The sequence below is a fragment of the Atractosteus spatula genome, chromosome 8, assembly GCF_055471065.1.
Source record: "Atractosteus spatula isolate fAtrSpa1 chromosome 8, fAtrSpa1.hap1, whole genome shotgun sequence".
NCBI lineage: Eukaryota > Metazoa > Chordata > Actinopteri > Semionotiformes > Lepisosteidae > Atractosteus > Atractosteus spatula.
In genome coordinates, this window is record NC_142713.1 from 58,811,762 (window position 1) to 58,823,223 (window position 11,462).

Sequence of the window (11,462 nt, forward strand, 5' to 3'; positions counted from 1 at the left end):
CACTCGCCGCCCGGATTGGCGGGCTGCGCTCGCCTCATTGGCTGGGCGTTGCTGTGGCAACTGTCCTGCAGCTCGGCGGCTCTCTTCCCTTCCGCTTTACGGGGGAGTTGGGGCGGAAGCGGCAGGCTGGGGGCATTTTGGCCATCTTGACTCCATGCGAAATGGTTGCAGGCGAGGGGAGGTTTTTCAGGCCCTCTAGCCCGTTTAGCACTTAGTGGCATATGGATCTCACCCAGCCGATTCTAGGAGGAGGTCATTGTATCGGACTCTAATTCTCGGAGGACGGGCATCAGTAGCTCTTTTTGCTCGGTGTACCACGACGAGAGGAGTATGGTGGAGGTTGTTTTTAAAACTGCCGGATAGTTAGATGAACAGCGATTAAAAGAGATTGGTTTTTATCTTGCATCTTCATTGCAAACGCAGGTGCAGTGTCTTTGCGGGCTCGAACACGCCGTGTGTGTGTGTGTGTTGCGTACGGGTGAACTATTTTCTTAGACAGGCAGTTACTCAAAACACTCATTTCATTTCAGGCACACTGACCTATCGAACGCCGCTGACTTATTATCACAAATATTACAACCAAACAGGCTTTTTTTTAAAACTACTCAACTAGGTCACCGAGGGCTGATTTGAAACTGAAACGGAAAGACCCCAGGTGGCTCCAGGAGCCCAGGCTGACACCCCCGGGGAAGAGCTCAGACAGAGCAGGGCTGGCCGGCCGTGGTTCTGCGTGGTCAGTCTGAGTGTGTCCGATGGTGTCTGCAGCCCCTGAGCTGGCGTTGGCATTCAAAGAGACAGTCCTGCAGGCCCAGGACTGCCTTCTACAGCACAGCAGCACAGACCCCTCTTGTGCTGCTGTCTCTGTGACAGTGTTTCTGCTGCTCATCACAGCTGTGAGGGCATGTGGGCATGGACTAGACTGTTACATTACTATCCTTCTAGTTATCCATAATTAGGGATCCAGGGTTCATGAGCAAACAGCTGCATGGTTGCAGGACTGAAATGCTCCCAGATTCCTGCACACAGACCCTGCAGGACTCCTCCAAGGATCTTACAGGGAAGATACTACAGGGAAACTGCTACATTCCGCAGCGAATCTGAAGGATATATAGGAATCTCTAAAAAAATCACAAAGAAACAGGATTTCTTTTATTTTTACATTCATTGTATGTGGTTGTGTACTATGTGTACTATCGTGATGTAATACCTTTAGACAGATGTGACTGTAATTGTATTACATCGGTGCTGCGTGTTTGTAGATCCTCAGTGTGTCTCACAATGTACAAAAGATCGTGATACTGTTGTATATATGTGGTTCAGCACTTCAGTGGTGAGTGAAGTGGTCACTTCATGTGTGTTGAGCACTTTAAGGGATGCTATGGAACGAGAAGCTCTATATGCAAGAAATAATAGTTACAAGTGTTTGACTGAATGTACTGTTCAGGGCCTCTATTAAAGCACATGTGATCACAGGTCCCTGAGGGATCTCTCTCCTCTGCTTCACACTGTCTTGATAGTTTGAAAAAAGATCAATCCAAAAACTTTCTCTAGAAGGTGCTCCTATACAACTGGTAAGAAATCAGTCATGAGCCATGTCTTTAATTCTGCTGCTGACATGCCTATAGGACTTTCCCAGGCTAAGCGTGGGAACTTGAGGTCTCCCATAAATCCAGCCTCTTCTGCACATAAATCTTTAATTTAATTATCGAGTGTACTGTATATAGATTTATCAACACCTGCATGTGGTGGTACAGTATGTAGCACACTCCTAGCACTATACGAGCCATATACGCCTTCTAACAACAATTCTGACTCGTACTTGTCGAGTCAGGGACTCTCGAATCCTGTAGCTTTCGCCCTTGAGCCTGAAAGATTTTTGCCTCATAGTGCTACATCCCTCCCTTTCTTCTCTCCCTTGCCTCTCTGGAACAGTGTGTTTAAAGAATGCAGATGAGGGAGCTTTTATCTTATGTAACTCGTTTCTCATACTCCTGGTATTTCAGTATAAATTGTAAGTTATCAGTTAGCTCAGACAGCATGTTCTCCGGACTGTGGGAGGAAACCATGGTAGTTGGAGAAAACCTACCAAGATACGAGGAGAACGTGCAGACTTCACACAGACAGTGTGGCTGTGCAGAACCTGAGAGCTGGGAAGAAGCAGCACTATCTACCACTTCAGACTGATACTCAGAATCCCCCTCAGGGCGTGCACCCCACCTAGATGCAAGATTACTGTGGCCAGCAGCCATATCAGCAGTGTGAGCCTGGCCAGAACCTGGATGGGAGACCTCCTGGGAAAAACTAAGGTTTCTGCTGGAAGAGGTGTTAGTGGGGCCAGCAGGGGGCGCTCACCCTGCTGTCTGTGTGGGTCCTAATGCCCCAGTATAGTGACGGGGACACTATACTGTAAAATAGGCGCCGTCTTTCGGATGAGACGTAAAACTGAGGTCCTGACTCTGTGGTCATTAAAAATCCCAGGGCGTCTCTTGAAAAGAGTAGGGGTGTAACCCTGGCGTCCTGGCCAAATTTCTCCCTGGCCTTTACCAATCATGGCCTCCTAATAACCACCATCTCTGAACTGGCTTCATCACTCTGCTCTCCTCCCCACTGAGAGCTGGTGTGTGGTGAGCATTCTTGCGCACTATGGCTGCCGTCATATCATCCAGGTGGGGCTGCACACTGGTGGTGGTGGAGGGGATCCCCATTACCTGTAAAGTGCTTTGAGTGGACTGTCCAGAAAAGCGCTATATACGTGTAAGCAATTATTATTACAATACTTTTCAACTCTGAGTTTGCAATCCTTAATTTTTCCACTAGATGTCACAAGGACTGTGTCCAACACAGTGACAACCCTCGAGATGCAGGTAAAAAGCCGGGCTTCACTGCATTGCCTCATTAGTGAGAGAATCTGTTGGGCCAAGGTGATAAAGAGGTTTAACTTGTTGAATGACAGGCCTGGTGAGAATCACAAAACAAAAGAAGGGGTAATCAGCTTCAACAACAGGGCTGGGGGGCTTGTATCGGACCCCCACAGCCCTGTGTGTGAAAAGGAGTCCTGTGCTCAGTTTTAAACTTCTAAATTGTGTCCTCTAGTGAGTGTTTCAGCTGATGATCCTGGAGAACCTACCTGGGTTAACTTCATCAGAGCCTCTGAGGATTTTTAATTCACGAATCAGTCCCTTTGTAATCTGTGTCGTTCAGGACTAAACAGGTTAATTGCCCTCACCCTGTCAATGTAGCTAATTCTCACGTGTCTGGTTGCTCTTCTCCAAAGCAGCAGTATAATGTTTGTAACACAATGACCACAGTCATAAAGAAGTATTCTTGATGACTCTTCCTAACGCTTTGCACAGTTGTAACATAACATCCCTTCAAGAGCTCTGTGCTTCTACAAGAACATCACGCTTGTTCGTCACATGGATTCCACACCTGATGGGCTCAGTCTGCTCTTCTTTCCCTCTTGTACCCAGAGAAAACAAAACCTGAAAACCTACAGAACGCTGAGACCAGGTTGTTTGCCCTTTCAGGCTAGGTGAAGCCTGAAGGATCCCAGTTAGCAATGAAGGAGACACATGGGATCAACATCCTTCTCTCCGAGACTAACAGGGCCTCATCAGTTGGATGATCTTTTTAAGGTTTTAAGATTCATCAGCAAGGCAGAGTGACAAAAAAATGGTCATTGAAATATGAAGCAATAAATCTGAGTTCCACAACGCTAATGGTGGAGAGACGAGAGATGAAGACACACAGTACCTTCTATTACTGTTTCAATTAGAGCAGCGTGTTACGCCAGTTTATTAGTATCATCATCTGGCTGTTAATTTATTCTGCCTGACATTAGCGAGGCAGCGCCTGCAGAGACACGAACAGCTTCCTTCTCTGCACTTAGAGTACAGAGCTTGCAACACCCAGCACTGAACCAGAAAATACAGCACATTACATCTTTTCACTACACTCGAGGACACCCTGGGCAGAGACGCCACTCAGTGTTTCGGCTCGATGCCCACTGAAGCGAAACTGTCCGCACCAGTCCACGGCCAGGGTCCGGAGCGAGGCCCATGCAGGGAGTCGGACTCGCAAGGATCCTTCTGGACTCTTGCACCCAGGGTCCTGGAGGGAGATCCGCGCGGGGAGTCGGACCCGTCAGGATCAGTCTGGACTCTTGGAGGGAGAGCCGCACCGAGAGTCGGACCCGTCGGGAAGGTTCTGGACTCCCAGAGGGAGAGCCGCGCGGGGAGTCGGACCCGTCAGGATCGGTCTGGACCCCCAGAGGGAGAGAGGAGCAGAGAGTCGGACCCGTCGGGATCGGTCTGGACCCCCAGAGGGAGAGGGGCGCAGAGAGTCAGACCCATCGGGATCGGTCTGGACTCCCGGAGGGAGAGCCGCACCGAGGGTCGGACCCGTCGGGATCGGTCTGGACTCCCGGAGGGAGAGCCGCACCGAGGGTCAGACCCGTCGGGATCGGTCTGGACTCCCGGAGGGAGAGCCGCACCGAGGGTCGGACCCGTCGGGATCGGTCTGGACTCCCGGAGGGAGAGCCGCACCGAGGGTCGGACCCGTCGGGATCGGTCTGGACTCCCGGAGGGAGAGAGGAGCAGAGAGTCAGACCCGTCGGGATCGGTCTGGACTCCCGGAGGGAGAGCCGCACCGAGAGTCGGACCCGTCGGGATCGGTCTGGACTCCCGGAGGGAGAGCCGCACCGAGGGTCGGACCCGTCGGGATCGGTCTGGACTCCCGGAGGGAGAGAGGAGCAGAGAGTCAGACCCGTCGGGATCGGTCTGGACTCCCGGAGGGAGAGCCGCACCGAGAGTCGGACCCGTCGGGATCGGTCTGGACTCCCGGAGGGAGAGCCGCACCGAGGGTCGGACCCGTCGGGATCGGTCTGGACTCCCGGAGGGAGAGAGGAGCAGAGAGTCAGACCCGTCGGGATCGGTCTGGACTCCCGGAGGGAGAGCCGCACCGAGAGTCGGACCCGTCGGGATCGGTCTGGACTCCCGGAGGGAGAGCCGCACCGAGGGTCAGACCCGTCGGGATCGGTCTGGACTCCCGGAGGGAGAGCCGCACCGAGGGTCGGACCCGTCGGGATCGGTCTGGACTCCCGGAGGGAGAGCCGCACCGAGAGTCGGACCCGTCAGGATCGGTCTGGACCCCCAGAGGGAGAGGGGCGCAGAGAGTCAGACCTGTCGGGATCGGTCTGGACCCCCAGAGGGAGAGGGGCGCAGAGAGTCAGACCTGTCGGGATCGGTCTGGACTCCCGGAGGGAGAGCCGCGCGGGGAGTTGGACCTGTCGGGATCGGTCTGGACTCCCGGAGGGAGAGCCGCACCAAGGGTCAGACCCATGAGGACTCATTATCCATGTGTGCTCTTCTTGTTATTGTCACTGACATCCCTATTGCATTTTTCCATGTGTAGAAAATTCAAGTCTCTCATTATAAGCACTTTTTCCTGTACGCATGTTTCTAATTCATTACAGAATTCATACTGCACTCCAGCTGATGTCTGAATTTGGCGGCGGGTAGCATTCTCCTAACACAGTGCCATTTGAATGTTTTTCAAAGTCTGATCCCTATAAATATAAATGTATGCAGAGATCCTCGACTCCTCTGGGTTCAGTTCCTGTGTCTGAATGATCTTTGTGCTTATTTATTGAGCTAGCAGATGCAAAGACCCTGAGCCAAGCGATAGCTTCTGGTCCGGCTGTGTTTAGGACTCTTTGTGCTGTATGGTGCTACTCCTGCGCTTCTTCTATCTTTCCTGTGCCTTAAGAGTGCTGTGTATCCACTAGTGCTGACTCTCTGTTAGCACTGTTGGTTTCTGTCTCTTGCGTTTTGTTTCTGAGTCTCCTAGTATTTATCTATCAGTCTGGGGACACATTAATTGCCTGGTTGATGTTTTATTTCTCCCTGGGTTCACTTTAATTCACACTGTCAGTGTAACCCGGTATTCATTAGCACTCAGAGAAACCCCTGCAGTGCATACCTATCAGTGCTGTTTGCAAATCTTTTTTCATTTTTTCAAAGTTCATGAACGTATATAGTTAAACTCTCAGAAACACAGGCTTAGGTCCCCAGTGACTATGTACCGCTGTGTGCTCTGAAAAGAAACATGTATTTAGTGCCCTGGTGATGCTAAGACTTTCCACCCTTTCCTGGAAACCCAGAGGGAAGGAAATGAGCTTTGCTATTCCTGTGAATAAGCAAGCGGAATCTGTAGGACACATCGGAGAATGGTCCCTGGGGAACATTTGTATTCCTTGCTTGTGCTGTCTGGGACGAAAAGAAAAAAAAAGTAATTTCAAAAATGAACACAAGAGAGCTTACAAATAAGAGGAGCCATCTGGTCCATCTAGCCTCCTTTATTGATCACATCCAGCTGTTTCTTGAAAGAAACCAGGGTATCGGCTTCAACCACATGGCTGGGTAGCTTGTTGTCAATAACAATCAATTTCAGGACATGTCTAGTGTTCTCAAGTGCAATGGTTTCAGAGCTATTTGGGAATAAAAAGCCATAAATTCTTCTACCAAACTATGGTTTTGCAGGGATTAAGACAAGAAAGACAACAGGTGTAGACGCTTGCCTACAGAAGGGTGGTGTGGTGGCTCTGTGGCTCAGGATCTACGCCTGTGGCTGGAAGGTTGCCGGTTCAAATCCCATGGCTGGTGGAGGAATCCTACTCCATTGGGCCCCCTGAGCAAGGCCCTTAACCCCAGCTGCTCCAGGGGTGCTGTATAAATGGCTGACCCTGCACTCTGACCCCCAGCTTCTCTCCCTGTCTGTGTGTCTCATGGAGAGCAAGCTGGGGTATGTGGAAAAGACAAATTCCTAATGCAAGAAATTGTATCTGGCCAATAAAGTCATCTTATCTTATGCTTGTCCTGCACAGCTGCCTGAAACAGACTGAATCTGCTTTGTTGAGACTGCGACTTGTACTGAAACATCTGTCAGCCTAAGTAGGGCAGATTGTGCAAACCCAGAGTAGGAATCATTGAACACACCAGCAATAACGTCCACCACTCTTACGACGGTTGCCTCAGAATCTCTGCCTCAGCCAGCACTCACCGTGAACTACCCATCCAACTTCTAACTGCTTCTTCCCGCTCAGCTCGCAGCTGAGCCAGAGCCTATCCTGCCAAACACTGGGTGAAAAGCAGGGTACTCCCTGGGCAGGACGCCAGTCCTTCGCAGGGCACACACAAATAAAGACGCACACCACAGAAAATTATTTTTTATATTTAAAAGTTCTGTGATTTTTCTCTCATGTTACAGATATGCATATTATTGCTATTAGTGTCTCCCTCAGATTCTTTGACAAATTCCAGGGCTCTTCATAGTGTTGATCACAGCTCAGGGCTCTTCATAGTGTTGAGCACAGCTCAGGGCTGTTCATAGTGTTACTGACAGCTCAGGGCTCTTCATAGTGTTGATCACAGCTCAGGGCTGTTCATATTGTTACTGACAGCTCAGGGCTCTTCATAGTGTTGATCACAGCTCAGAGCTCATCATAGTGTTGATCACAGCTCAGGGCTGTTCATAGTGTTACTGACAGCTAAGGGCTCATCATAGTGTTGATCACAGCTCAGAGCTCTTCATAGTGTTGATCACAGCTCAGGGCTGTTCATAGTGTTACTGACAGCTCAGGGCTCTTCATAGTGTTGATCACAGCTCAGAGCTGTTCATAGTGTTGATCACAGCTCAGGGCTGTTCATAGTGTTGATCACAGCTCAGGGCTCTTCATAGTGTTGATCACAGCTCAGAGCTGTTCATAGTGTTGATCACAGCTCAGGGCTCATCATAGTGTTGGATCACAGCTCAGAGCTCATCATAGTGTTGATCACAGCTCAGGGCTCATCATAGTGTTGATCACAGCTCAGGGTTCATCATAGTGTTGATCACAGCTCAGAGCTCTTCATAGTGTTGATCACAGCTCAGGGCTGTTCATAGTGTTGATCACAGCTCAGAGCTGTTCATAGTGTTACTGAGTACAAGGTTCTTCACAATGTTAGTACAATTACAGACAGATCTCAGAAGCTAGGGAAGGCTGGATCACGTCAGTATTGGATGGGAGGCCTCTAAGAAGCACCAGGCTGCTGCTGTCGTTGGACCAGTGGAGGGTTCTCTTCCTTCTGAACCAGATTTCCAGTCCAGTGCGGCAGTATACTGGTCAGGGACACCGTGCTGAAGGATGTACTGCCCACTGGATGACACATAAACTGGCTACTTGGTTTGTAAACATCCTGGGAGACTGTTCTCAAGAGCAGGGGTGTCAACACCAATGTCCTGGTTGATTCCCACACTGGCCTTGCACAACGTTAATCTGCTCCTTTACTCACCTGGGGACGCAGCGTCTCTCTTCACTGCCTTGCTGTGCACTGGGGCTCCTGTGTGCTGCCCAGGAGAGGCTGCAGGGGGTCGTGTGTAAAGTACTTTTGGATCCTTTGAGGATAAAAGTGCTACATAAAAATGTTATTTATCATTATAATTAAAACAATATTTACATTGTTAGTAGATTTCTGATATCGGACAACTCTGCGCTAGATCTGAAGAGAATGATTACAAACACTGTTGGGAGTCAGAATTCCACTAGGGTATGATTATTTATAACATAGCCGTTTCAAAACTAAATTGGCTTTATAATTTGTATATCTCTCCCTGGAGCTCACATGAAGCTGAGGTGAAGATGAATTCGCAGAAGGAATGGGTATTTCACAGTGGCAGGAAGGTTGTGAAGTCTGCGTTTATGTGATTTTTCAGAAAGGACTGGAAAATGAATCTACTTCCCTTCTGTTTGAAACTCAAAATTAAATTAACAGGAGTCTGCTGTGACTTAGGAGTATATAGCAATTTATGGACAAACATCTCACATTTTGACTATAATTTCCAAATTTGAATTACCATATTTACTGTTAATTAGTAAGTTAAAAGGAGATCCCAGTTTTGGTGTTGACTTGCATTGTCCTGATGTGTTTCTGTATCCGTTTAATGCTTATATGAGAGACTCTACTGTGAGAGTTCTGTATTGGATCTTTAGAAATCCTGCAGCAGAATTATGCTTTTCTGACCATTAGATGGCGCTCTTTTAAAGGAAGAGTAGGCCTGATGTTGAACTGAAAAGAAAACAACAAAATTACTTAACACAACATTTCTCTGCCCAGTGCTCTTTAAGGCCATTAGCAGCCTAAAACAGGAAAATAAGAACAATTACAAACAAAAAGAAACCATTTGGCCCATCTGGCTCATTTGGAAGTTAGTGGCTAATTAATCCAAGGATTTTATGCAAATGTTTCTCGAAAGGAGTCAGGCTTCAGCGCCGTGGCTGGGTGGCTTGTCCCACACTCCCACCCCTCTTTGCATAAAGAATTGCCTCCTGTTCTCACTTTTCAATGCATTTCCTTGAGTTTCCTTGTGTCCTCTGGTTTGTGTTTTACTGTTCATTCTGAAGAACATTTTCGCTCAAAGTCTTCTCTGCTCAAGACCAAAAGAGTTCAGGTCCTTCAGCCTGTCAGTTTAGGACACTCCCTTCGGACTAAAGAGACTCAGTTCCTTCGGTCTTTCAGTGTGGGACACTGCCTTCAGACTAAAGAGACTCAGTTCCTTCGGTCTTTCAGTGTGGGACATTCCCTTATACGCTAGGTTATATCTGGTTACAATTCTCAGGACTGATTCCAAAACAGCAAAATCTTTCTTACAATGTGGAGACAAAACTAACAAAAAACTCTAAATGAGGTCTTGCTAGCAAGCTGTACAATTTTAAAGTATCATCCCTTTAAATTCTACACCTTTAACTATGTATCCTAACATTTTTTTTGTGTTGAAAATGTAAATGATGAGTCATCATAACTACCTTTTTCATAAGTAGCCCCTTCAAGCTCAGTGTTTCCCATTCTGTATTGACTGTAGTTTATGTTTTTGCTACCCGCATGCGGAACCCTGCACTTGTCTGCATTAATCCTCGTTAATCTGCCAGCCATCGGCCCTGTCCTGACTTTCACCCAAACCTGTGTATCTGACAAGGCTGGGGTCTCCAGGTCTTTCCCCTGAGGGCCAAACACCAGCCTCTTAGGCTCTGAACAAGAACTTTCCTTTGAATTTTAAGTCAGGATGCTAAATAAAAAGAACCACAGAAAACCACCAAGACTAAAGACCAAAGATGGAGCTCCCTACCTTGAATTTCCCTGAATATTTCTCTCCGGGGGTGAGTGGGATATTTGTTCTGCAGTGCTGCAGTTCTGGAAACCCAGCTGGCCTGAGTCTCAGAGGACCGGCCCTCCAGAGCGTGGTTAATACTCTCAGCTCTCGGTCCACCAGAGCTCCCAGGCTGTGAACAAGGACCCCGTTTTCAAGGCTCGTGGTCTCTCCTGCGAGGCAGTAGTTTGTATTTTAGGAACAGAGCACAACAATACGTCTTTTATCAGACTAGTTACCTGTACACACGTTTCACCATACAGCACACACTATTGATTATGTAAAAAAAAATGAGTTTCATACGGGCTGCTCATAAAATATTGATATATATGCAGAAACTCACAAGGAGTGATTTTCACAAGGAGTGATTTTCTCCTCTATGCCAATGACTGTGTCCTTGCGGAGGTGTGTAGAGGTTTGTGTTCCATTAAAATACTAGGCTTTAATGCAATCGCCTGGCAGGTGGATTGTTTTAAAAATGACCGTGATATTTTCGCTTTTTTCACTAAATATGGGGACGATCTCTGGAGGGAGTGAAAATGGAGAGTTCAGCTTTAAATGAAAATCTTCTCCAGGTGCTGGGTTTCCTGGGACGCTGGGGTGGGGGGGGATCGATAACGCTGATCATTCCGTGTTTGGGCAGCAAGTAGGATCAGCGATTTGCTGATCACTAGGCGAGACAGGTGTGACTTGTCCTTGTCCTTGAGGCCTCTGAATCAATGCACAGTGTCCCCCGCCACTCCTGATGCATCCTCACTGCTGCAGCTGTGAAGGCGCTCACCCCGCACACCGTCCAGGCGTCGGAGCAGCCTGACCGCACAGGCGGCGCGGGTGTCCGACACTGCGGCCGAGCTCGCCTGGGGGGGGCGCGGTCGGGTCCCGGGTGCGGACACGGTTTCGCTGTCTACAGGTTTCTGCAGAGCCGGTTTTCTGTCGACACTCAGTGGACATTCAGCGTTTTGTTCTTTGTCCTTCGTAAGCCGGAGCGCGGTTGCGCTGTTTTCACAGCTCCTTGTACAGACCGCTAGTAGTCTGGACGACGCGAGCGACTCCCAGCCGAGGTCCCGGGGGTGTGGGGGTGTGGGGGTGCGTGCATGTCACCCCGTGTAGGAACCAGGGGCCGAGGCCAGCGGACAGACACCGTGCACCGGGATTGCCCACAGCTGACCGCGAAGCAGCCGCGGTTCCCTGCCACAGTACAGCACTGACACAACCCGGGGGAGCGGGCCTCTCTCACTAGACAGGAGTGGGGGGAGGGGAAAAAGAAACCCCACGGCCCC